General features: G+C 42.5%; 1 long non-coding RNA gene across 3 annotated transcripts in view; it reads right to left on the bottom strand.

Annotated features, from left to right (window-relative positions):
- The window catches only part of LOC142151985 (uncharacterized), a 68,928-nt gene that overhangs the window by 13,430 nt on the left and 27,741 nt on the right, over positions 1-27,757 (bottom strand). For 2 of the 3 annotated variants that reach the window (XR_012691275.1, XR_012691274.1), the window contains exons 2-4: positions 25,674-25,763; positions 997-1,070; positions 50-143 (exon numbers count right to left, since the gene is read on the bottom strand). This is a non-coding gene — a long non-coding RNA (uncharacterized LOC142151985). The remainder of the gene's footprint in view (positions 1-49; positions 144-996; positions 1,071-25,673; positions 25,764-27,757) is intronic. The other variant, XR_012691276.1, reaches the window with a different exon arrangement.

The following is a 27,757-nucleotide window of genomic DNA, read 5'->3' as shown; positions in this document are numbered from 1 at the left end:
TAACCACTTTAGACGCGGTATGTGCAATTTAGGCAGATAAGTATCTTACATTTTTGATATCCCTAGGTGTTGTATCGGGATCAGCTTTTCATTCTGGTTCCCTGCTGTTTCTCCTCAATACTCTGGACATCTAAGGGTGCTACCTAGGGAAAGAGAAAATAAAAAACTAAAACCTATCTGGAATAGTACAGGGAACGCCATACCCATACCTATATAAACATACGAATTTTACAAACTCTGCAGCTTCAAAACTGCACAATCATGAATACAGTCTTAACCAACTAGGGTGTACTTAGCCGAGTGTATAAAATACATATAAGCAGGTGACCAATCCTCTCACAGTGAATAATATGCATGTTCCTACTTGTCAATGAGTGATAAATTACTTTAAAAAAAAAATTTAATAGCACATAATTGTGCAAGATTTGCACAAACTCTTAATAGCCTACTTATAATAGCTAGGCAACATGAAATAAATTTATAGCTCTCTAAAATGTATGCTCTAGATATAAACTATGTCAGGAATTATTTGGTACCTAATGTTCAATGTACTGTTAAAAAAAACAACCATATACTCTGTTGATTATACAATATATCATGCACACCTCATCTCCTAAAAAAATCAGCCATTATTTGTTATTGGAAAATTGTAACATGTCATGAAATAAATATTGGATATTGGCTTTTTCTCTTCCCCTATAATTTTACAATATTTTGTATGCTCTTACATGGCTAAAATGAAACCAGTGGCAATGAAGTATGCTAGAACTGGCCAATTCCAAGGCTTGTAATACTTATTCTGTATTAAATCATAATGACTATTTTTGCAAATACACAATGCTAATTTCTAGAAATCGACATAGTAGCATCAGGGCCTGATTAAGGGTTCTGGTCGCCCTAGGCTAAAACACCCATAGCAGCCCTCCCCATTACCAAATCATTAAAGGTAAATTCAGGAGTATTTTCCAGCAAACAAATTTAGACAGATTCTCTTACCTGTTCTTGCTGTTCTTTCTTGCTTGTTATTGCAGCTTTGTTGTAATTTAGCTATCTTCTGTAAAGTTGTGGTCCTGTTTTGAAAATGTGCAAACATTACAAACCCTCAATGATTAGGCTCTTTAGAGAGCATCCTCATGAATGCCACACAATGCAGAGATCATACTTACCCACAAGCGGGCAATTCATGACCCCCCAGCCATTTCATCACGCCGCAGCAACCAGTTCATGACTTCCCTGCACACTGTTCCCCTCAGAACACACACTGTCCCCCTTTCTGTACACACTCTGTCACCCTTCAAAACACACACTCTATCCCCCTTTCTGCATGCTGTACCCCTCAGAACACACCCTCTGTCCCCCTTCAAAACACACACACACACACACACTCTGTCCCCCTTCAAAACACACACACTCTGTCCCCCTTCAAACCACACACACACACACACACACACACACACACACACTGTCCCCCTTCAAAACACACACACACTCTGTCCCCCTTTCTGCATAAACGCACTCTGTTCCCCTTTTCTGCATGAACACACTCTGTCCCCCTACAAGACACATACACTCTGTCCCCCCTTTCTGCATAAACATTGTCCCCCCCCCTTTAAAAGGCTTAACGGCTTATATCCTGACGTCCTTTACCCTCTTACTCTTATGTCGAAGTCAGCAAATTGGATAAAGTCATTTCAATTAAAGTCGAGCAAACTTGGTTGTCTTTGTCTGAAAAGATGCGTACGGTACGCTACGGCGTACAAGGGCACGCTACGGCTAGATCTCACCAGGACTGCTCGGGGGAACATTAAACTTTAAATATATCCAAGGCCTAGCTAAATTAATAGATAATATCACCGAGATGTATGATCACACTTTCAGGTATACTGGAAGGGAGCTACAAGCGTACAAGAAGGAGTTGGTGCAACATAGACTGGTACTAAATTATCTCACCTCTATTACTGGTGGGTACTGTGTGACACTGGCCACCCAGTTCGGTGTCAAATGTTGCACGTACATCACCAATAATACGGATGACCCTAAAGAGGTTATAGACCGGAAGATGGATGAAATTTTGCAACTGAAATGGGAATTTCGAAAGAACCATAATTCTTCATTATATGAGGTCGGGGAAAAGGTGGCAGGTTGGTTCTCGTGGTTGAACCCTGTGAAATGGTTCTCCGGTCTGGGGGAGTGGGTACAGGAAATGGTTGCTAGTGTAGGTAAGCTCCTTCTCCTTATACTGGGTGTCATCTTAGCAATTGGTTTATGTGTCAAATGTGTTCCTACTGTGTTGAAGTGTGGAAAATGGTCTCCTAGGAGTAACACTGAGAAAGAGACTGAAAGGGTGGTACCAGATGCCGAGATCATGGTCTGTGAAGAAGTATTGTATAATCCTGAACTTGAAACGGTGATTGGGTGATAGTTTGTTACACTATCAAAGGGTGGAGCTGTCGAAGTCAGCAAATTGGATAAAGTCATTTCAATTAAAATCGAGCAAACTTGGTTGTCTTTGTCTGAAAAGATGCGTACGGTACGCTACGGCATACAAGGGCACGCTACGGCATGGAAGGGCGTACGCAGCTACTACACGTGATAGCAACAGTATTTGATCTTTTACCATACATTCGCACAAACACGCATACTTGTAAAATAGTACACATTAATGATAGTTGCAACACATAGTCAGTTATGTCGAAATATAGTAGTATTGATGTGTTATAATATAAGTTATATGCACATTAGTGAAATATGTGGAACAGGTTGAAGGAATCATATCATGTGTGGTATCATAATAAACCTCTTAACATCTGCTACTGTTTGGTTCACTCTGCGAAGGAATCGCAGAGTGCATACACAAGTTATGAATGATAGGGAATTATGAACTACTTAAGACTAAGGAATCTTGGCGGGAAGAGCAGAGCATACCCCCTGGAGAGATGACCCCCTCCTTTGGATACCTTAGGATGAACTAGCCAATGATTGACAACCACTTGGACCTTCCTGAAACCTGGACCAATAGAAGCAAGCTATACCATCTTCATTGTATTACTGTATTTCTGTGTGCATATAAGCAGCAGCTTCACATCTAGTGTTCAGACATCTTGTCCCCAGACTTCAGGATTGAATGACTGCACACTGGATCCAGAGCACCTGCGATAAGTAACGGCTGTACTTATTATTATTTCGCTTGAATTATTCTGCTACTTTTTGAGAATAAATCTTAGTGCTTTGGAAACACAAATCGAGGTTCAACAATCGTTATTGGTTAGCGACAATACGCACATAACAATTTGGGGGCTCGTCAGCTTTGGAGGTTTCGTTGCCGATGATACGCAAGACCAACGGATTTCGGTTCCTCAACAAAGGGTGGAGACGCGTCATAAACGGGTAAGAACGCAATCTGTTCAAAATCTGAATTTTACTCTTTGTTGTGAAACCGAATGTCCGTTTTGCATTGTCTAGGGCACGCTAACTACAACCTAGGGACAAAAGAGAAAACTGTTTCTTTTTACTGTCATTGTGCGTTTTAACTGTATTGCATTGCTTAGCGTATGTGTATTTCCTGCTGTGCGTACGCGAACTTCCGGTAGATTTTCCACGTGGTTAAACAATCGTTTTGATAGTTATTATATGTGCATAGTATAATTACTTGTGAAAACCTCTGAGACATTATTACTGTTGTTGGGAACTTTTGATTTTCTGCGCAGAAAAGGTGTATAGTGTGTGATTTTGTAACGTAGATACACTGTTTTACTATTCATTGTGCTCAGTTGCTGTCTGACGAGGCGGATTGCCCAACTGAAGGACGGTATACAGGGCAGGTATACCGAATGCGAAAACTGGGTTTTCGCAAAGCGCTACCAATAGATCGCAAGGTTTGCTAATAATTAGTATTGGTAGGCAGTGCGATCTAACCGCACCGTTAGTGCGAATTGGTGAAGCAGCTAGGAGGAATTATACTGGAAAGGCAGGTTGATTTTATCAACTTGCGCTCCCAGCAATAATAAACTCAGCAGATTTTGTGGTGAGCCAGGGTATCGAGGAGCTGATAGCCCTTGGGGCCCACAGTGATATTTCTGTATTAGGGGTCCTCGCCGGGTGCGAGAAAAAGCGAGTGGACGCGGCTAGTGGAAATACGTCCACCGGGCATTAGAGATCTCTAGCGGTGATTGTAGCAACAGGGTTGAAATTGTTGGGTGGAAAGAACAGAGCATTGCGGTGTGTCTGTGTTCCGTTTAGATTGGTGTTGTTCAACATGGGTGCTAAGCATTCGCTAGAGATGGCCAGTGTACTGCCTAAGGAAGGGCCTATTGGTTCAGCGAGATTTCTCATGTGTAAGAAATATGGTGCATACGCAACTGTGTATTGTGACACGTGGATCAAGATGACCAAAGATTGTGATAGGCCTTTCCCAACAATAGGGAGTTTTAATGCAGAGGTACTAAATACTGTAAAAGATAAAGTATGGTTGATTACCTCAACGAAAAAGAGAAATAGACATAATGATTGTTTAAAATTGTGGCAAATGGAAGGTAACACGTGGTAGAGCAGCGAATGCACCGCGAAAGTAGGCATAGCGAAAAGCGCGCGCACGGCGGAAGTAGCCGTTAAGAAGCGTGGCGAACTCAGCGCAAGCGCGCCCCCGCCACCTTATGTGGCGGGAGGAGTAAGTACAGCCGTTATTAAAACTGAGAAAAGGAAAATTGCTTAGTTATATCCTGTTTTAAGTCAGTTCAAAACAAATGTATCAGAAGATGAAGATGAACCCACTGTGATTTCAGCCATTGCTCATGCTGTTAATATGCTAGAGGTTCAGCGTAAGTATGGGAAAGGAGCAATGGCTGAGATAGGTGAGAGTAGTGTGATCACTAGGAGTGATAGCGTTCTAAATCTTGAAACAGCAGATCCGGTAGTGACTTCTGAAACCAGTGAACCAGTGGGTTCGTACAATATCAGTTCCCAATGGGAAACCGGATAAGGATGGTGTAGTTCCTTTAAGAAATTTAACAATGCATTGTCCTTGGACTAGATCAGAGTTACGTTCCATTATGACTGAATTCCCAGATCCTAGAAAAGAGTTGGCAAAATGTCAGAAATTTGTTAAAGACTTAGGAAATGCACACGAACCAACCAATAAGGATTGGCGTGTAGTGTTGAGGGCGTGTCTTCCTCCCCATAGTGACATACAAAAATTTATTAGAGATTGTTTGTTGGACGAAGATGACACCTTGACTGATGAGATTAACCAAGAAAATATAGAACAAATTGTCAAACACTTAGCCATCTATTTTCCAGTAGTAGTAAATTGGAGTAAGATTTTCACCATAAAACAAAAGGATAGTGAAACAGCCTCAGATTACTTTGCTAGAGCTATAGCAGCAATAACACGGTTTACTGGGATATCCAACATAGGTGAGGACCCACATCACAGAGAGGTAGCTGTAGGAGTATTAATGGATGGCCTTAGAGAAAATTTAAAGACGAGAGTACAAACCACATTACCTAATTGGAGAGGCATCACAGTAGATTCTCTTAGGGAGTCTGCTGTGGAGCATGACAAGAACCTTTTTAGAAAAAAGGAAGAGAAAAGTGATAGGTTAATGACGGTAAGTATACAGGCTTTAGAGGGGATGCATTCACGACCAAAAGCATACAACCCTTATAACAAGAAACCTAAAGTGATCAGGTGTTTCAACTGTAATGAGGAAGGACATTACATGAGAGATTGTAAAAAGGAAAGATTCAATGCACAGAGGGGTGGGTCACGTAGATATCCTCCAAGGAGGAATTCACATGGATTAGAAGACTCACATTTACCCGCGCATGTTACAGCAGCAAATGCTGCGTGGGAAAGCAATAGTCAGCGCTAGGGGTCAGGTCATTCCTGTAGTCTACAGCCAGTGAGGTTAACTGAGAGTCAGAGAGAAGAACCAACAATGATAGTTGACATAGCTAGTAGAAAACAAACTTTTCTTGTAGATACAGGGGCGGCCCGATCTGTAATAACCTCTCCTTTCAATCTACAGGTGACCAGTAAAACTATTCCAGCTATGGGGGTAACGGGAAAAGTGTTACATTATCCTATAACTAAATCCGCTGAAGTTACTATCGGGCCTCTGCATACTAAGCATTCGTTTCTCTTGGCTGCAGAGGCTCCTACTAACTTGCTAGGGAGAGACTTCCTATGTAAAATGGGATGTGTCATATACTGTACTTCAGATGGTGTGTTCCTAGATATACCCGAGAAGGTCGCTGATGAGGTACAGGACATATTGGACACCCCTCAAAGGTTAATGTTACACTCTACTGTTATAGAACACAGTCCATCTCAAGTAAAGGGGATGTTGCTGGAAATACCAGGTTCACTATGGACCAGAGATGGACAGGACACTGGACTGATGGCAAACGTAGCCCCTGTCATGGTCAATCTAAAAAGTGGTAGGATAGCTCCAAAAATCCCACAGTATCCATTAAAACCGGAGGTGGAACTAGGGGTATATCCTGTTATTGAAAGGCTGTTACAACAAGGGATTTTAATTCGTACAGCCAGTACAGCAAATAGTCCCATTTTCCCTGTGAAGAAGAATGAGGGGAGGGGCTATAGATTAGTCCAGGACTTAAGGGGAATTAACAAAGTTGTTGAGAGCCAATTCCCCGTAGTGCCGAATCCAGCTGTCATCCTCATGCAGATTCCACCGTCTGCTAGTCACTTTACTGTCATTGACCTATGTTCTGCTTTCTTCTCAGTCCCTCTTCACCCTGACTGCCAATACCTTTTTGCATTCTCCTAACGGGAGTGCAATACACATGGACCAGACTACCTCAGGGGTTCATTGACAGCCCCAGTATTTTCTCCCAAGCCTTACATGACTGTTTGCAATCCTTTCAACCCCACAATGGGTCTGTTCTAATTCAATATGTGGACGATTTGTGGCTGTGCTCTGATTCTTTTATGTCATGTTTACATGATACTAAATTGTTGTTGCTTCATCTTTCACAAACAGGGCACAAGGTGGCAAAGGATAAATTACAGCCATGTCAGACTAAGGTCAAATACTTAGGACACTGCCTCACTAAGGGGCTAAGACACCTGACAACCGACAGGTTTGAGGCCATACAACACATGACTCTGCCGCAGAGCCAGAAGCAGATTCGTACTTTCCTGGGGATGTGTGGATACTGTAGATCCTGGATCCCAGGTTTTTCTATTCTGGCATTACCATTGCAGGAGCTAGTCTCTTCCTCAAAACCAGAACGTGTCGTACACACAGAAGAGTCAGAGCAAGCGTTCTTTAATCTTAAAGATAGTCTGACTAGAGCACCTGCATTGGGAATACCTGATTATGAAAAGCCTTTTGAGCTATACTGTACAGAAGCTGATGGTTGTGCAGCAGGTGTCCTCACACAGAAACATGGTGACGCTAGCAGACCGGTAGCATACTACAGTGCACAATTGGACAATGTGGCAAGATCACTCCCAACATGTCTCAGAAGTGTAGCAGCAACTGCTCTTCTGGTAAGTAAGAGCGAGGACGTAGTATTAGGACATAATTCAACTGTCTATACACCCCATGCTGTATCAGCTCTGTTAAATTCAGCCCAAACCAGACATGTTTCTTCAGCTAGATTCACAAAGTGGGAACTAGCCCTGATGGCACCCTCAAACATCACCATCAAACGATGTAGCACCTTAAATCCAGCTACATACCTTCCATATGTGTCTCTAGAGACACAAAGGGTGGGAGGTGAGGAGACCCTGGTTGATGATGAGTTAGGCAAGAATACTGACACGCATGACTGTATGGAACACCTGAATCAGACCTTTACTGCAAGGCCCGACATACGTGACACCCCCTTAGAAAATGTAGATTTTACGTTTTATACAGACGGAAGTTGTCATAGACAGACAGAGACGGGAGAGCTATGTACTGGTTACGCTGTTGTAGACGATCAGGATGTGGTAGAAGCTGAACCCTTTGGCCCACCTCACTCAGCCCAGGTGGCGGAACTAGTAGCACTAAGGAGAGCGTGTGAATTGGCAGAGGGTAAATCAGCCAATATATATACTGACTCTAGGTACGCCTTCGGGGTAGTGCACGATTTTGGAGCCCTTTGGCGTCTTAGAAACTTTACGACAGCAGCAGGTACGCCAGTGCCACACTCACAACACATAAAAGGACTTCTGACAGCGATACAGTTACCCAGAACAGTAGCCGTCATAAAGTGCAAAGCCCATACCTTTTAAAAAGACCCAGTGTCATTGGGCAACAACAGGGCAGACGAAGCTGCTAAATGGGCAGCAGGGCAACCTATGACTGTATCGACCGAGACTATGATGGTTTTTTAGACATTAGACATGCAGAAATGAATTGAAATGCAAGATTTGTGTTCCCTGCAGGAAAAGGCGGTCTGGAAGGCGAAAAGATGTGGTCAGGACTCTGGAGGGATGGACAAGGTAAGCCTGTAGCTCCCCGAACGTACTATCCAAGCCTGGCTGAAGCAGCACATGGCCTGACTCACCTGGGTAAAGAAAGTATGTGCAAACTGGTGAGAGCATACTGGTGTGCTCCCGGATTTTCCTCTCCGGCTGGTAAGAGTCTTACTTGTTTGAGGAAAAATGTCGGGACAACTATTCCAACTGAGCCATCCCACATCCCTCCTACAGACGGACCTTTTCAGATAATAGAAATTGACTATATCCAATTACCACCGTGCAGGAATCTAAAGTATGTGTTAGTTTGTATTGATGTGTTTTCAGGTTGGATAGAAGCATATCCGGCAGCCACTAATACTGCTGTGTTCACTGCAAAGAAAATTGTACAAGATTTTGTATGTAGATTCGGTATCCCTCCAATCATTGAAAGTGATAGGGGTACCCACTTTACTGGTGATATCTTCCAAAATATGTGTAAACTCATGGGAATCGGTAGCAGACTTCACACCCCTTACCGACCACAAGCCAGTGGTAAGGTGGAGAGAGTAAATGGTACTATAAAGAACAAGCTTGGTAAGGTAATGGCTGAAACTGGGTTGGCATGGCCTGAGGCTTTGCCATTGATCCTCCATAGCATTCGGACCACTCCTAGACCTCCTCTTAATCTGTCCCCCTTTGAGATACTGTTCGGACGACAACCTCATTTGATCGTGAGTCCACAAGACGACTTGAAGTGTAATAATGAAGTGACTGTACAATATCTTATAAGAATGAGTAGACAGCTAAAACAACAACAACAAAAACTAAAAATGCTGTCACCTGGTATGCCAGAAACGAACTGTCATGATGTTGAACCTGGAGACTATGTTATGATCCGCAATTTATTACGTTCAGGTTGTTTAACAGACCGTTGGGAAGGCCCGTACCAAGTGCTGCTGACCAGTACTACATCACTGAAGGTTGCAGAGAGAGACACTTGGGTCCATTCCACCCACTGCAGGAGAGTCCATAATCCGGAGAAAGTGCAAGATAAAACTGAGACCGACGACATAGATCTGACGTTGCCCCAGAACTATCTTTCCAGCGATGGAGTGGCGGTTTTTGTTTTTCTTTTGTTCCAGGATTTTCCTGGTTTTTACTCTTTCTAGGACATTCTATTTTTGTGAAGGAGGATGGAGGACGGAGGAGAGTTCTGGGAGTGATATGGATGAAATGGAGGCAGAGGAAAAGTTATTAGAATACTCAGAGCAGCCCATTATCAAGCTTGGTCCGGGGGTTATGAAAAGGTCTGCTAGCTCAGGAACTCGGAGGCAGTGTGAGGGGCTATTGTCTGATGAGTATTGTATCTGCAAATTTTGCGAGATACATAGACAGGAGGTACAATAACACTAGGTCCCCTAGTCTGACGCTTCGACAATACTCCATAGACAGATCTTTGCTGTGCCTAAATATCTCTCATGCAAAACGTCTGGAGAATTGGGAAGCTGACCCATCAGATCAGACAATGGCTCGCCACACTCATTTTAGAGGGAGACTCACAAGGTCACCAATAGGCAGGAATGTTGATGGAAGTCACAAATTAGGGCGTAGAACCAAACATAAGAAGGTATCCATTGGAAAAGTCTCTATAGATAATTGTAAAAATGTCATCCATGCGGACACGTGTCTCGAGCAAATGAAGACACTGGGCATGGGTAGTTTTATCAAAACTCTGTGTGATATAATTAATGGGCATACTGTTCCTTATGTTCTCCCTGATGATGTGTATTTTGTTTGTGGAAGGAAAGCTTATTCCTGGGTGACTCCGAGTTCCAAGGGCTTGTGCTTCTTAGCTAAACTGGTTCCTGAAATCATGACTATTACTCATGAAGAAATGGTTGGTATTCACAAGACTACATCACCACCACACGTACACACACAGTATGAACACCGTGGCAAGAGAAATATGATTCCTGGTGAGGAACCCATAGCTACAAAATTGATGAGTGAAACTGTTGGTTTTCAAGTTATGGTAGCCCTAGATCTCACCAGGACTGCTCAGGGAATATTAAACTTTAAATATATCCAAGACCTAGCTAAATTAATAGATAATATCACCGAGATGTATGATGACACTTTCAGGTATACTGGAAGGGAGCTACAAGCGTACAAGAAGGAGTTGGTGCAACCTAGACTGGTACTAAATTATCTTACCTCTATTACTGGTGGGTACTGTGTGACACTGGCCACCCAGTTCGGTGTCAAATGTTGCACGTACATCACCAATAATACGGATGACCCTAAAGAGGTTATAGACCGGAAGATGGATGAAATTTTGCAACTGAAATGGGAATTTCGAAAGAACCATAATTCTTCGTTATATGAGGTCGGGGAAAAGGTGGCAGGTTGGTTCTCGTGGTTGAACCCTGTGAAATGGTTCTCCGGTCTGGGGGAGTGGGTACAGGAAATGGTTGCTAGTGTAGGTAAGCTCCTTCTCCTTATACTGGGTGTCATCTTAGCGATTGGTTTATGTGTCAAATGTGTTCTTACTGTGTTGAAATGTGGAAAATGGTCTCCTAGGAGTAACACTGAGAAAGAGACTGAAAGGGTGGTACCAGATGCCGAGATCATGGTCTGTGAAGAAGTATTGTATAATCCTGAACTTGAAACGGTGATTGGGTGATAGTTTGTTACACTATCAAAGGGTGGAGCTGTCGAAGTCAGCAAATTGGATAAAGTCATTTCAATTAAAATCGAGCAAACTTGGTTGTCTTTGTCTGAAAAGATGCGTACGGTACGCTACAGCGTACAAGGGCACGCAACGGCGTGGAAGGGCGTACGCACCTACTACACGTGGTAGCAACAGTATTTGGTCTTTTACCATACATTCGCACAAACACGCATACTTGTAAAATAGTACACATTAATGATAGTTGCAACACATAGTCAGTTATGTCGAAATATAGTAGTATTTATGTGTTATAATATAAGTTATATGCACATTAGTGAAATATGTGGAACAGGTTGAAGGAATCATATCATGTGTGGTATCATAATAAACCTCTTAACATCTGCTACTGTTTGGTTCACTCTGCGAAGGAATCGCAGAGTGCATACCCAAGTTATGAATGATAGGGAATTATGAACTACTTAAGACTAAGGAATCTTGGCGGGAAGAGCAGAGCATACCCCCTGGAGAGATGACCCCCTCCTTTGGATTCCTTAGGATGAACTAGCCAATGATTGACAATCCCTTGGACCTTCCTGAAACCTGGATCAATAGAAGCAAGCTATACCATCTTCATTGTATTACTGTATTTCTGTGTGCATATAAGCAGCAGCTTCACATCTAGTGTTCAGACATCTTGTCCCCAGACTTCAGGATTGAATGACTGCACACTGGATCCAGAGCGCCTGCGATAAGTAACGGCTGTACTTATTATTATTGCGCTTGAATTATTCTGCTACTTTTTGAGAATAAATCTTAGTGCTTTGGAAACACAAATCGAGGTTCGACAATTGTTATTGGTTAGCGACAATACGCACTTAACACTTATTTAACTATAAATCTAAATAACTGACACAAGACCTGCGTGTGGAAAATTTAAAAAGTTTATCTAATCATAGTGGTGGTGGAGAAGAGAGAATTCAGTCTGACGTCTGCCAGGCAAAACCCAACTATCCCAGCATTAACCATGGGACCTCTTCAACTGGGGGACAATCAATCAAACCCCGGGTTCAAGTGGGCGACAACCAATCACACCCCGGGAGCACATATCTAACTTAGCTGGACACCGCAGCCCAGGCTTACAGAACCCACCCATCCTCTGGCCCAGACGTAAAGCAACCACAGGGCAAACCACAGGGGTGACACCTGTTTTGAGACTATAGCCGATTGACATAAAGAGAGGCGGGATCAGCGTGCCCACTATCATAATGTGCGCCCCAACCACTGGCCGTGGACTGTACGCATTTTCCAGAAAAACTCCATCCAGGATCACCATCAGCCCTTCCAGCATGTCAATAACTGAGCACCAACACGGTAAGCATGCAACCCTGTATCTGTGCTATCAAGTACTGCCAACCAGGGAGGGTGGGTGGGCAATGTCCAGACAGCAGAGGCAGCTTAATTCTCCACCCATCCTACCTATAGACCCTGTCTAGCACTCCCCTATGACAACAGATGGGCATACTCCATAGTTAACTATTAACGCCAGAGAATAATCCAGTTTGAAGATACATCCTCAGCTTTTAAATTGCCTTCAGGCTTATTTTATCCCTCAGTTCTTATACTGCATAAACAAACTCTGTCACCCCTTTTTGCATAAACACACTCTGTTCCCCATCAAAATACACACACTCTGCCCCCCTTCAAAACACACACACTCTGTCCCCCTTCTGCATAAACACACTCTGCCCCCCTATCTGCATAAACACACTCTGTCCCCCCTTTCTGCATAAACACACTCTGTCCCCCCTTTCTGCCCACATACTCTGTCCCCTCTCTCTACATGAACACATTCTGTTCCCCTTCTAAACACACATACTTTGTCCCCCTTTCTGCATAAACACACACTCTGCCCCCCTTTCTGCATAAACACACACTCTGTCCCCCCTTTCTGCATAAACACACACAATTTGTCCCCCTTTCTGCATAAACACACTCTGTCCCCTCTTTCTACATAAACACACTCTGTCCCCCTCCTAAACACACACACTTTGTCCCCCTTTCTGCATAAACACACACTCTGCCCCCCTTTCTGCATAAACACACTCTGTCCCCTCTTTCTGCATAAACACACACAATTTGTTCCCCTTTCTGCATAAACACACACTCTGCCCCCCTTTCTGCATAAACACACACTCTGCCCCCCTTATGCATAAACACTGTCGAAGTCGTATAATTGGATGAACGAAAGTATATTGGTTAATATTGTTTCACCGTTTTTATTGCGATCAGTATGCCACGTAACACGTGTCATGGCGCGATCACGCTGTAAAATAGGCACGCACACACTCGCACTCTAACATTTAGTTATTTATATATTTCATATTATATTGGTTCCATTCCCCAGTGATTTATGAGCAGATGGTATTTAGTTTTATAGTTATACATATATTTTAAGGTTATATGTACACTTTAGGGATATTTAAGGTTCGGGTTACAGGAAATATGTCATGTTTAGTATCATTTTAATCCCCTATTCATCAGCAGTTGTCCGGTTCATTCGCTGAAGAAATCGCACATAGCATACTCTAGTTAGCGATGTTAGGGAATAAATGTTTAAACTGTTACTGACTGTGTATTGTGAATAGACTAGCTTAAACTGGTTTCTGGGCGGGAGAATCATCTGGAAGTTGACCCTCACCCTTAGAGGGGGTTGTTTGAACTAGCCTATGACCTGTTTACACTGGACTCTCCTGAAGCCTGGACCTATAGAAGAAAGCCACATCATCTGTATTGTTTTCTCTGTAACACTGAGTGTATATATACAAGCTCCCTGGGACCAGCTGCCAGTCATTCTCTGACCACAGTATTCTGGAGTGACGTACTGAAGCTGGTACGAGTGGAGCGCAGCGAGCGCGGTATGTATGTATCTTTTGGTATCGGCTGTACTGTATTATAATTATGTATTGAAGTGCTAAATTTTGCATCTGCTAAATAAATTATTTTGTGCTTTGGAAACACAAGCAATTGCTCAGACAATGCTTATTGAAAAATTATAGAATTACTTTAATAACATACTGTCACGGGCACTAGGAGTCTTTACCCAGGGATCACCAGGTGATAAGCTTACCAGAGCAGTATAGATGGTAATATGATACTCTGGTAGCGGGGTGATCACGGAACAGGAGACAGCAGATGATAGAGATGCTCGGGAAAGTCTATTACTAGCAGCACTGGTAATATATATGTAGTAATACACGAGGAACTGAATGGACAAAGGACACGTGAGGGTAGTCAGTGGTCTGCGGTAGCAAGTTGTACCACTGCTATAGTGAGGAGGAATGTCCAACAGCAACGAGGAGGTGATGAGAGTCAGCGGTCTGCGTGTAGCAAGTTGTACCGCTGTCTAGGTGAAGGAATGGAATCCAGGTGGAGGTATCCGGGGAGTCAGTGGTCTGCGTTAGCAAGTTGTACCACTGATATGTGAGAGGACACTGGAACGGGTGACACAGGAAACAGGGATCAGTGGTCTGCCTCTAGCAAGTTGTACCACTGAATATATATGTGAGGAGGAGCACGGGGAGAGACTGCAATACAGAGGATACACGGGCACCTTGAACTTGATCCACAATGACATGCACAATATAGTAATGACTGAACAGCACTGCAATAAAACAAAGTCACAGAAACTATCCGAGCAAAAGATAACACAGTCAATGATGGCAATAGTCTCAGCGGATAGTAAGCTCCAGAGAAGAACAACTCAGTCCAGCAAGATATGCAATACACCAGCACAGTCAATGAGAAGTATGCATACCGTGGTTCAGGAGCAGGCTGTCAGACAGGAGTGCAGAGATACCTGAATGGCTGGAGGCCGGCAGGATGCGAAGTCCCTGGAGGGTGAAGCGGTAATCAAGTAGGTGCAGCGCACAGGTAGGTAGACCAGCAGGGATAGCAACAAATACTCAGGAAGCAGTATGTAGAACTGGACTCCTGGAGAACCCTGAAGAGTAGCGATGGTCTAGACGAGATGAAAGCAGCGAGGCGTAGATCCGATGCAGACTGGCGAGTAGACACCGGCAGGAACACTGAGAAGCACGGAGAGCGGATCAGCTGCTGCAGACACGAGTAGAAGTGAGGAGTAGCAGCCAGCAGGACTCTGCAGGTACACGGAGGTAACGGATAGAAATCAGCAAGTGCAGCCACGATGAAACACGGGAGAGTAGAGCTGAGCTGGAACTGTTGAGCGCGGAGAGCAGCGGATAGGAATCAGCTGGTGCAGTCTCGAGGAAACACAGGAGAGTTGAGGTGAGCTGAAGACTGTAGTGCACGGAGGCAGCGGATAGGAATCAGCTAACAATCACGATGAAACACAGGAGAGTTGAAGTGGTCTGAAGACTGTAGTGCACGGAGGCAGCGGATAGGAATCAGCTAACAGTCACAATGAAACACAGGAGAGTTGAGGTGAGCTGAAGACTGTAGTGCACGGAGGCAGCGAATAGGAATCAGCCAACAGTCACGATGAAACACAGGAGAGTTGAAGTGGTCTGAAGACTGTAGTGCACGGAGGCAGCGGATAGGAATCAGCTAACAGTCACGATGAAACACAGGAGGGTTGAAGTGGTCTGGAAACCACAGGAGAGTTGAAGTGGTCTGGAAACCACAGGAATCAGCAGCGCTGAATACACGAGGAAACACAGGAACACCTTCAGAGGCTCATGGGGAATGAGACTCCAAGATCAGGCAACGAGGTATGGAACTCAGGTGCTTTAAATAGGGAGTGTTGCCTGATCAGCCAATTAACTAAAGGGACATGTACTGAAGGTTTGAAAGGGCTGCGCATGCGCAGACCCTCAGGATGGTGGACGGCCACGGTTCCTAAATACACGGGAAGAAGCACTCACAGTCCGGTGAGTGACACATCCTCTGTTCCCCCTTTCTGCATAAACACAGACACATTTGTCCCCACTTTCTGTATAAACACACTCTGTCCCCTCTTTCTACATAAACACACTCTGTCTCCCTTCTAAACACACACACTCTGTCTGACCTTTCTGCATAAACACCCCCTCAAAACACACTCTGTTCTCCTTCAAAACACACACACACTCTGTTCCCCTTCAAAACACACACACACTCTATCCCCCTTTCTGCACAAACACACTCTGTCTCTGTCATACGCCGGGTACCTCTAAACCGAGATCCGGCTTACTTACATCCCTGCCGGTGTCCTTCCATCTCCGCGGCCGGGCGCCATCCTAGATTTCTCTTTAAAACTTCGTCTGCCCTCTCATTGGCTCTTGGGCATCTTCCCCTCTTCTTCTGGGCCTGTTCTTGGTCACCATTGCTGTTGAGAACAAGCTCTGGATCTCCTCTCTCCGCCATCCCAGTGGCAATACCTGCTGTTCGCAGATCATCTCGCCGCTATTCCAGTGATAATACCAGCAGTTTGCAGATCCTCTCTCTGCCATCCCAGTGGCTATACCTGCTGTCCGTAGATCATCTCGCCGCTATTCCAGTGGTAATACTTGCAGTCCACAGATCATTTCTCAACCATCCCTGGGGCAATACCTGCTGTCCGTAGTTCATCTCTCCGCCATTCCAGTGGCAATACCTCCTGTCCGCAGATCATCTCGCCGCTATTCCAGTGGTAATAAATACAGTCCGCAGACCATCTCTCTCTCTCCGCCATCCCAGTGGCAATACCTGCTGTCCGCAGATTATCTCACCGCTATTCCAATGGTAATACCTACAGTCCGCAGATCATCTCTCCGCCATCCCAGTGGTAATACCTGCTGTTCGCAGATCATCTCCTTGCCATCCCAGTGGCAAAACCTGCTGTCCGCAGATCATCTCTCTGCTATTCCAGTGGTAATACCTGTAGTCCGCAGATCATCTCTCCGCCATCCCAGTGGTAATACCTGCAGCCCGCAGATCATCTTTCCGCCATACTAGTGGTAATACCGACTGTCCGCAGATCTTTGCTCACCATTCCTGTGGAACAGTCTACAGTTAGTGCTGAACTCTGCTGATCTCGCCATACTCTCCTGAGGGCCGCGACCTCATAGCGGAAGCCGCTAAACTCTATACCCTCTTGCGAGGGTTCCTGGAGAGTTATGCAGCCTGTTCCTCTGCATATGTTGGAAGACTACAAGTCCCAGTATGGAGGAGCTTGCAATCCTACAACAGCTGGAGAGACAAATGTTGCATGACTAAGATAAACACGCGCGTACATGTCAGTAATATGTCAGGCTGCAGATTAATACATATTAATACATATTAATACTTAAACCAATGATAATAGCAATATTACATAGCTACTGCCAGGCAATCCAACATCATTGTAAAGCAGATACCGATTCCGGTTTAACACCTGGACGTTGTTCTCGGATGTTGCTTCCTGATTCCTGATCTTTTGAGTTATATTATGAGTGCAGGTTACAGATTTAAATAAATATTTCGTTATATCTCATATTACACACTTATATTACTATTATTATTATATTTATTATTTCGGATTTTAATTTTTATTATAACATATTATTTACCATATTTTTGCTTTAAATTATTATATTTATTGGATACATTCAAATATTTATGGTGTAAGAACTTTCTTTTTCACCATATTTATTTTCAGATGAGAGATCATGACTATAGAGGTTAGATCATGACTGAGAAATGAGAAAATTAAAAGAAGTAGTAGGCAATTTAAAATGAACATTTGACAAGCAACTTATGCCCAATCTAATATTACTGGGGACCTCACAGTGCCAATAGCCCAGGGGCCTACAATTTCTTAAATCGACCCTGTGTGTATGTTACTTGTGCTAACCATTCACCCTATTCACCAAAACACCTGTACGTGGGACATAGCTAGCAGGCTCAGAGGGATCTACCGATTTGTCCGGTTCATGACACTTATGTACTCTAAAGCTTCATGGAGATTGTTTTGTGGTTGGGAAAATCCCCCAGCAGTGTGCTGGGGTATGGCATTTGTTTCTGTGTTTGTTCCTTTCATGATAACCCCACTCTTTCAAGCACCTGCTATGAGCCTATAAATTGATTGAGCAACTTCCACTTCTGTAGTGGTTGGGAAAACTTCCTAGAGAGTGTGTTCAGCTTTAGGAAAAGCTGGTAAGGGTCCCTGGGGTATAAATGGAGAGAGAAGGGTGGACTCCATTTATAAGGTCCATTTCAGGTTTTCCAATCAGCTGGCAAGTTGCAGATAATCAGGAGCTGCACCTGCAAATTGCTGATAAAAAGCTGTTAGGCAGTTTTTTCATCCCTGGGGAGGAGTTTAGATGTCTTCTGAGAGACACTGCAAATGGTGACCAATAAGTCCTGTATTTTGTATGTGTGTGGGACACAAGGTCCCTCATGGTGGCAGGTATTTTTAGATTTCAATGGTGGTGGTCCCATTTCCAATGGAAGAAATCCTTACACTTATCCTGCCAACATGAAAATGTGGACAGGGTAAATGCCAACATTTTCACTGACTTACACTGAGAAAATGCCGACAGAGTGATTACCGACTTCAAAACTGTAATAAAAGTTAAAACTACCCCTCTCCCTCCCAAAACACTTAAAAACTTGTGCTGCCACCTGACGGACCTAGCAAAATTGGGGGGGGGGCAAAAAGGTCCCCATGCTGATACTTGAGGAACCAAAAGTACCAGCATGCCCTGGCACCCATGGCCCGCTGCGACGTGTAGTCATCAACCCAAAATTTAAATAAACCACACTCCTTGTTTTAACCATAAGATTTATTTACAAATAAAAACCCCAATAATAATTACCAACATCTGTGTTCTTCATCTGTAAATGATCCAAATCTTGTGAGCATTAAATCCCAAAACAAATTCCTAAGATCCTGTAGCTGTCCATAAAATGATCAATAACAATATGCCAACTGTGTTGTAAAAGAATCTTCTTATCTTTCAGTTTGAAACCACCAAAATATTCCCCTGGAGAATGCTTGGTAATAAAACAAACCATAGAGACGATGCAAACTTTGCTTCTTTATGGAGAAGCACCCGCCATATAATGAAAGTATGAAAGACAAGTGGTCTATTTAGAACCTAGGGTATTCCCACATTGTCAGTGGGAAAACCCCTAGGATATAAAAAAAATTACAGTCTCATCTCCTTAGGGAATCCAGCCCTGTGCTGACCAGCCTAGGGGCTGGTCAGCACGGGGGAGCCACTCCAGGGGGAGAGATATTCATTTAATCTGAGGATTGATGGCTGGAAGCTGCAGAGTGGCTGACTTGAGTTGCCGTTCTCTACCAGTGAACTACATCTGCAGATCCATGGATCTTTTCAGGACAACCAGGTGACTGTAACTCCTTAAGCTAGTGGGGTAAGGGACAGATGATGTGATAAACCTGCCTGGGATTTATTTCATAGTTGCCAACCTTTAATGATTGGCCTCTGGGAGTCTCGGTGTAGAGGTGGGTGTGAAGGGGCGAGGCTCCGCAAATCGCAACATTTTTGGGCCAAAATGATCGATTCCCGGAGAATCGCATCATGGAGGATGTAGGAGAATTGTGAGCTCTCCCGGGAGTCTAGGAAACCTACCCGGAATTCGGGAGTCTCCCGGGCATCTCAGGAGAGTTGGCAAGTATGATTTATTTACTGGTTGTATATAATATTCTAATGTTGTTTGTATTACAATAAATGTACTGTTGTACTTTTCTAACTGCATTTGCCTAAGTGACTATAACAACCCTAGAAGGTATTGGGTAGGCTTCCCTGGTATAGTAAGGCATCCCTGTGTGGTCAGCCAGCGGGAAGTGGGTAGAATTGGGCCAGAAAACCCGGTATCTTCACACATGTTATAGCATGCATAAGAGACTGTCATCACTACTTATTGGGACTTAGACTAGCCCTTTAGCTGGAGCAGAAAAACAGGTAACTTTCAGACACTTAGAGCTTGATTCGGACGTGACTGCATGTGCTTAAGTTTGGCTCAACCCTACTGTAAATTCATTATGACAAAATGCCCTTTCCTGCCCAGGTTACTCTCTGAAATCGTAGGCTGCTGTAATAGTCCTTGCCGCTTGCAGATGCACAGATCAGGACTGTATTCACAGATGTTACTGCTGATTCTGTGCATGTGCAGAGTTTTTGCGTATGGTAGGCTCAAAATCGTCAGACAGTGTCAGACTGGGTCATAAAGGGCCCACAGGGGAAACCAATGGTTGGGGCCCACCTAATGATATTTAGCTCTGCAAATCGGTGTGGGGACATGGCCAAATTAAAAATCTATATTTACATTACAGATTTAAAGGGAAATATGCAAATATGTGTAAAAAAAAATGGAGAAATGTATTCCTAATCCTACCTGTCAATTGACAAATATCTGTGACCTCCTGATTCTCAGTATGAGCTGCTGTTGGATTAATACTTGTCTGGTCCAGGGTCCATGATGCAACTCAGTTCCTGCCATTTGATCGGACTCTCACCACTCTCTGATCACCAACTTTTTGTATTATCCAGTTCCTTCCTCAATTTTCAGTCCTTAACTGCCCTGTACCTCATATCTTCCCCTCTGCTGTCCCTGCTTCTTAGCCTTAATTTCCTTCCCCATTGCCTCTTGTTGACTTTCTGCCCGCTCTTTCCTTACTTCCCCTACCCAAAAAAGGATGTTACAAAATATGCCACAAATAATTAGCGCTGTTCATGTCCAATAAATGTTTTTGGACAGTTAGTGAGTGGTTTAGATCAAAGTTAACTGAGAAGATTGGACAAACAAAAACCCACAAATTCTGACAAACTTCAAGCATTAGTTAGGCAAGAATGGGCGGTCAGTATGTGGCCCAGAAGTTTATTGACAGCATGCCAGGGCGAATTGCAGAGGTCTTCAAAAAGAAGGGTCAACACTGCAAATATTGACTCTTTACAAAAACTTAATGTAATTGTCAATAAAAGCCTTTGACACTTATGAAATGCTTTCAATTTTACTTCCGTATACCATAGCAACATCTGACAAAAAGGTCTAAAAACACTGAAGTGGCAAACTTTGTGAAAACCAATACTTGTTTCATTCTCAAAACTTTTGCCCATGACTGTATATTATGTGTGCGTGTGTGTGAGGGGCAAGTGCATTTATATTATGTTTGAGGGAAGGTGGGGTCTTAATATAATGTGGAGGTAGGGACTAATTATTGGGTGCTATTTTATCTGTGGGTTGATGGTGGGGCATATCAATTTAAACTGGGGTGATTTGACCTTTAATTTAATGCTTGAATGGTGAGGTATTAATTGAATGTGGGGCTGTTTGGGGAAAATGAGGTCTATTCATTAAATGTGATTGTGAATTATTTAATGTCTGGGATGGTTGTGGGAAATTGTTATATTTATTAAACATAAATGATATTTAATTTATTGCTAGGGTGAGAGGGAAATAGGTTTATTTATTAAATCGGAATACTATTAATTTAATGTGAGGGCTGGTTGGAGATAGGTCTATTTATAATTCTAAAATTATAATTATAAAATCTGGGTGCTATATTGATTTGACACCTGTGCTGGTTGGAGTTTTCTAAGTTTCACGTACCCATTTTTTTTCAAATAGGGTCCCCAACATTCCAGGATCCGACAAGCAGCAACTAATCTAAAGACACCAGCAGCCAAGCACTGAAAGTGACAAGAACAGGTAGGAGAGAGCAAGACAGTCTACCAACTGTCCTGAATCTGGTGGGGCAGTCCCAAATTTGGGAGACTGTCTCGCTTATTTAGAATTTGGTCTGACAGTTGGGAGGTATGTCCTTCTTCACACTGTACTGCTTGTGAAGGCAGAGCTGCGTGGACCGAACATTAGTGCACACAGTATTGCCTGTGTATTTGTCTAAAATGATAACCACGTTACATCATAGGGCCCCCCAGAGCCTTAATCCAGCTCTGGGCCAGGGTGTTAGATTGGCACTTAGTGCTCTGCTCCTCCTCCCAGTAGCACCATTCTCCTCCTCCCAGTAGCACTCCTCATATTATTTGTTTTAGGTTAATCTTAAATAATATAATAACCCTATTAGTATATAGGGCAAAGCAAAAACATATGTTGGGTTTTTTTTTGCATATTGATTTTGATAAATCAGCCCCTGTGTTCAGTACTGTAGCAGAACATTATTATATAATCTATTGCTGTAATATGATTTATTCCCCATTATAATCAGCCAGGTATGTTAAAAAAAAAAAGAATAATAGTGCTATAGTGAGAAGGAACATGTAAAATAAAATGCAATATAAAGTGAGGTTTGTTTTTTGTTGTATTATTTGCTTTAATTATTTAAGATTTATCATTTATAATAATAAAATATCGTTGGGTTAAGCAACACTAAAATAGCCTTTTTTATATGGATAATTATATATTATACCGAAAACCACCCTTTAAGGATGGGCCGCTACTTATGATCCAGTGCTATGTGCTTACCCCCCGGGCTAAAGTATGCCAGTCAGCCCCTGACTGCAATTCTAGGATCTAGACACTGGCCACGAGTCAATACATCTCTGCTTGTTTATAAGACTAAATGCAGAAAAAGTGTATTTTTGACAAATGATGGATCACACATTTCAAATGATGATGCTTTGCAAAATGGCTTGTAAGGTGAAATTCATGCAAGTCAGCTTATCCCTCTTTATGTCCACTCCTCCCCTCTAGATTGTATATTCTCACAAGCAGGGCCCACTCTCCCAGTGTTTTCTTTACAGAAGTATGTAATTTTGGGGACTGTAGTTATGAAATAAGTTAAATATATTGAATTAGTTAAATATTGATAGCTTTTAGCATTACCACTTATTAAATACTTCACTATAAGCAGTGCTCGAAGTGGGCTGATATAAGGTGTTATGCCATACCACCACTATTTCTGCTATATTCATTGTAAAGCTATCAAAATCCATTCACTTACATCTTCCATACGACCACTTTTAAATTATCACTTCGACCACTGCCTGCAAGCAAAATTTCTGCCTTTACATTCATAAGTTGATACAAAACCTCCAAAAAGGTGAAAGCCTTGACATTCTCCAAACCCTGCTAGTTTGTTTACTCATCTCTAGATATAATGGACAGGATCCTACTTAAAGGGTAACTAAAAAACTAAATTACTTTCTCCTCTATAGACATTACAGTTCATGTGGCTGGATGTCTTATAAATAACTTAATTGTGGCTGGATCACGTAGAAATAAGCTATTGAAGATATTTATTTTAATTAGGAGTGCAATGCACCTCTGTATATCATTGCAAATGCACTTTTCCTTTTATATTGGTATGTGTTTTGTATGGCAATGTAGAGACTTCTGAGACACGTTTGTGTTTTGCAACTGTCTAGAGACAAGTGATCTCATGTTAATTAGAAATTTTTATCGCTCAGTGACCAAAACGTCTGTTGAGCCTGAAAGACAGAAGGAGGTAATTATACTTGCTGGTAGACACTCTATGCAAGTGATCACAGATGAATGTGAACTTTGCAAGTTACATTGCGTTCAAAGCAGGATTATAGACATGTTATATCCTGATGGTAAACATTCAATAGAAAACCTCAGACGTTGTGTTGCCACTAGCAGCAATGTAAAAAGGTGTTAAACCCCTCCAAGCTGAGTTATGCACAGGCTGCATGAAGCACCTGAATTGGTTAGAGTGGCAAGTATCTGGATTACCTCCTAGGACATCTATGTAAATCTGTATAAAAAGCGGACTGTATCATACCATCTGTACTTCTGGAGATCCCTAGTACCTTGAACTAGTGTATTTAACTGTCCTTATAAGGGCTACTTGAGCTAATAAAACTTCACTTCTTCAAGAACCTGCTTTGATGACACCTACCCTGCTGTAATTCCTGTGACCGGCAGATTAGACCAAATCTAATCCGTTATCCGGCTGTTCTGAGGTTGGCACCCAGCATTCCAGTACCAACACTTTGCCCGCTACCTGCAGCTCTGGCCAGGGTGATAGGTCAGGGGGAACCATCCACAGCATCCCTGATCTGAAGTCAAGAGGTCAGGGGTACTACCCCAGGAATACCAGCAAGGAGGTACACTAGCAGCAAGAGTTACCCAGAAGATGCGGTTCTGGACACTGTAAAGAAGTCCAGTGGTGGCAGCAGCAAAAGCCCCTCCTACTGCAGTTAGAGGGCATATTCGGGATAAAGAAAAGAGGACGGTGGCAAGACAAGCCCAACCGGTCCCAAGCAACACAACAGACAGGGTGACATAGGTGGTCCATCCTGTCACAGTTCATTATTATTATTATTATTATTATTATTATTTTAGTATTAACTGTGTCCCCATCCTTACATATCTACAATATTCAATGCTGGCTGCTTTGTGAAATACCAGGGAAGACTGCATGGCATCTACTTCTCCTCTGCCTAACAATAATTTCATGCATCTGGACACTGTAATATAGTACAGTTAACAAGTTAGATTCATAAACTTTATCAAGGTATATTACACTCTCTGCATACTCTGTATGCAAAGAAGCAGTGGCGTTCTACTGCCGGAACAGACCAGGGGGTATATCGGTTGTTGCTGCCATAGCTACCAATTCCACATATAACAAGTTGCAGGGGTTTTTTTTGCAAGTCGCAGGTTAGTGGGCGGGTTACATGGGTTGCGAGTTACACGTGTGTCGAGCTCAGGTTTCTATCGCCCTTGCTTTAGGTACTGCCTGAGAGTCTGAGACACTCCTAAATTTGTGCCCCTCCTCTCTCCCACATATGTTCCTTTCCTAACATCCCCTCCCACTGTGCCCAGAAGTCCTGGACTCCTCCCTACTTATCATTTCCCTGAGTGTGGAGCTAGCATTGCCCCTTTCCTGTTACTTGCTGTGGTTATCCCATTTTGGTGAGTTTATGTTTATATAACTTTCTTTCTTTCTTTTAACCACTGTTGTCCGCCATCTCTTCCCTCCAGCAGTCTTTTCCTTTCTCTCCCACATTAACTGTAAACCGACAGCACAACAACATCGGCAAGCAGCAGCTCTCTCTGTCCCCGGGCTTAAAGTGCTAGATCTTCAGAACAGGGACGTCTGCAGTCCCTTCCTATAGAACTTTTCATATTGTGCAATGGTGTACCACGGAATTCTGTGAAGGGCATAGGTGTGCTGATGCTGAGAAAAGGTTACGGAGCACTGATATAGTACATTCTACAAAATGACAGCTAGAATCTGATTGGTTGCTATAGTAAACATCTCCACTTTTTCAAACCCGCAGTTTAGTAAATATACCCCCATGTGACTGCTATGGGGCCTGGCGATACAGATCTATCTGCTCCAGAAGACCACAGATAAATGAGATTTATCATACAATTTTGAATAATACAAGTGAAAGTCAGCAAGCATTTTATGAGGATTGGCCATCAAAGCACAAAGGGTCCTGTAAAGAAGTAGGAATTATTCTAGACCACCTACTATACTGGTCACTACAGAGTGATTGAAGGTGAGTGCCCATAAATGCAGAATATTGATTAATTTTCATGCAGAGCACCTAGAATTGAATGGGTAGGATTAACAATGTGTTCCTAGTGCTAAAGTGTGATAATGGTAATCTTATCCAAGGACAAAACAGATATAAAGAGAATGATTGTACTTACACAAAGGGAGGTACAGTAGTACGCCTGAAGTGTGTTTGAGCTGTTATGGCAAATCTTCTATAATCGTGGTGCACGGTAATGAAGCAGGATCTAGAGAGGATGTAAACAGTGTAAAATTTGGAAGTGCGTATGACAGAGTGCTAATACAGTCTAATGTAGAAAGCAAATGCAATCCCTAAAATGAACAAAAAAAAACAAATTAACAACAATATGTAAAACCATAGAATAAGATTTAAATGTAATATAGGGAACTCAAAGATTTGCATCCAGCATCTCAACTAATATCAGAAAACATAGAAATTGCTACTCTGTCAATCCCAAAGTCTGTGTGATCTTTAGCAACTTAATAAATTGCTATTTTCTTGTATAATAGTGCATCTTACTATAATGTCTCTAGAACACTGACCAGAACTGGTCTTGGGCTTAATCCTCTATGAGCTTCCCCCATAAGACTCATCTACACCAGGCAGAAGTTGCTTAATTACAATAGCTTTGTAAAAATTTCTACAGGTCATCTATGATGTCACATATATTGCATATGAATTAATTATTTCATTGCAACCTGAAATCCAAGTCTTCCAAGTGTAACTTTAGCTGCTAATTACTTTCTGGCAGAACCTGACCCTTTATGATGATATAGTACTTAATCATGGAAGAATTCCAAAAGTATCCTTCAGAACTCCCAGACCAGCAATCCCCTATGAGAATGATATGATTGACTTAAAAGTCAGCTTGAACAATTACCTGACTTTGTTACTAAAAAGTTTGTCAAAGGGAGTATGTATGTCAGCCATTGTTAAGGCAGTGCTGCTGGCATTAGGTGGAGATGGAGAGGAGGCATCATCTTTGTTGACAGCCACTTTTGCAGCTTTCAAAATGCCCACTACCGAGCAATGACCCATCTTCAGGGGTTTTATTACTTGAGCATACATATTTACTGTTCCAGGGACCTGAATGATCAGGTGCGCAAAGGTGTAAATGCTGAGCTGCAAACATGTCTTGTGCAAACAGCAACATGCATTCATCCCCATTAATGAAATAAGATTGAATTCTTTACAGACATAATATAAAGTATAGTGCTTGTGCAATAAGACATGACCACTGGACATAATCAAAATAAACTGATATAGTATACAGCAGCGCTGCCCAACTCCTGTGCCCGAGAACCCTCTAATAGGTCATGTATTGAGGGTTTCTTGAGTCATGCACAGATGAGTCTGGGTTAACAATTATCCAACTGGATCCCACTAACAAAATATCCTCAAAGGATGACTTGTTGAGGGATCAAGAGGACTAGAGCTGGGTAATGCTGGCATACAGTCTAGCAGCCAAATTCTAGGATGCAATGCTAGAAAATTGGTCAATCTCAAAAATAAAATAAACATTTTCCATGAACTGTCGATGGAAACCAAGAGGCATCTAAATGAATCTAAAAAGATAAAAGAAAAAATAGTATTGCAGTGAGTAAATAGGGAAAGTCCAGTCATATTTTCACTGAAATAAATTAAATATGCAAGCATTGTGGAAACATTGGGCCTGATTCATTATGTAAAGTAAGTCAAAAAAATTGAGTAAGTTTTCTCTTGGACAAAACCATGCTACAAATCAAGAGGTGCACATTAGCTTATTATTTTGCACATAAGTTAAATACTGGCTTTTGTTTACATGTAGCACACAAATACTTGATAGCTTTATTTTCACACTGAACTTAATTTAGGACATACCATATTCGACTATAAATCTGTTCCCACGTTGTAAATTTACCTCCCATCCAATGCAACATGGTTTTGCCCAGGTGAAAAGTTACTAATTTATTTTGCTTTACTATCCTTAATTAAACAGGTCCATTGTGTTTACTGTTGTTCTTGTTATCATTCGATGTGTTTTCTAGGACAATATCAAGGAAATATAAGTTTCACACAGATCCAAAGCATTAACTCAATTCAACATTGTTTTCAGATATCATTTAAGAAACAAAATTTATTAGAGTAAGAAGAATGCAGAGATTAAATAAAACCTTGTGGACACTGGGCAAAACATGTTAGGTCAACTTTACCACACTTTGGACACATTTGAGAGCCTGC

This window comes from Mixophyes fleayi, chromosome 4 (genome assembly GCF_038048845.1).
Source record: "Mixophyes fleayi isolate aMixFle1 chromosome 4, aMixFle1.hap1, whole genome shotgun sequence".
In the NCBI taxonomy this organism is placed as follows: Eukaryota; Metazoa; Chordata; class Amphibia; order Anura; family Limnodynastidae; genus Mixophyes; species Mixophyes fleayi.
This window is presented reverse-complemented; position numbering and strand designations above follow the sequence as displayed.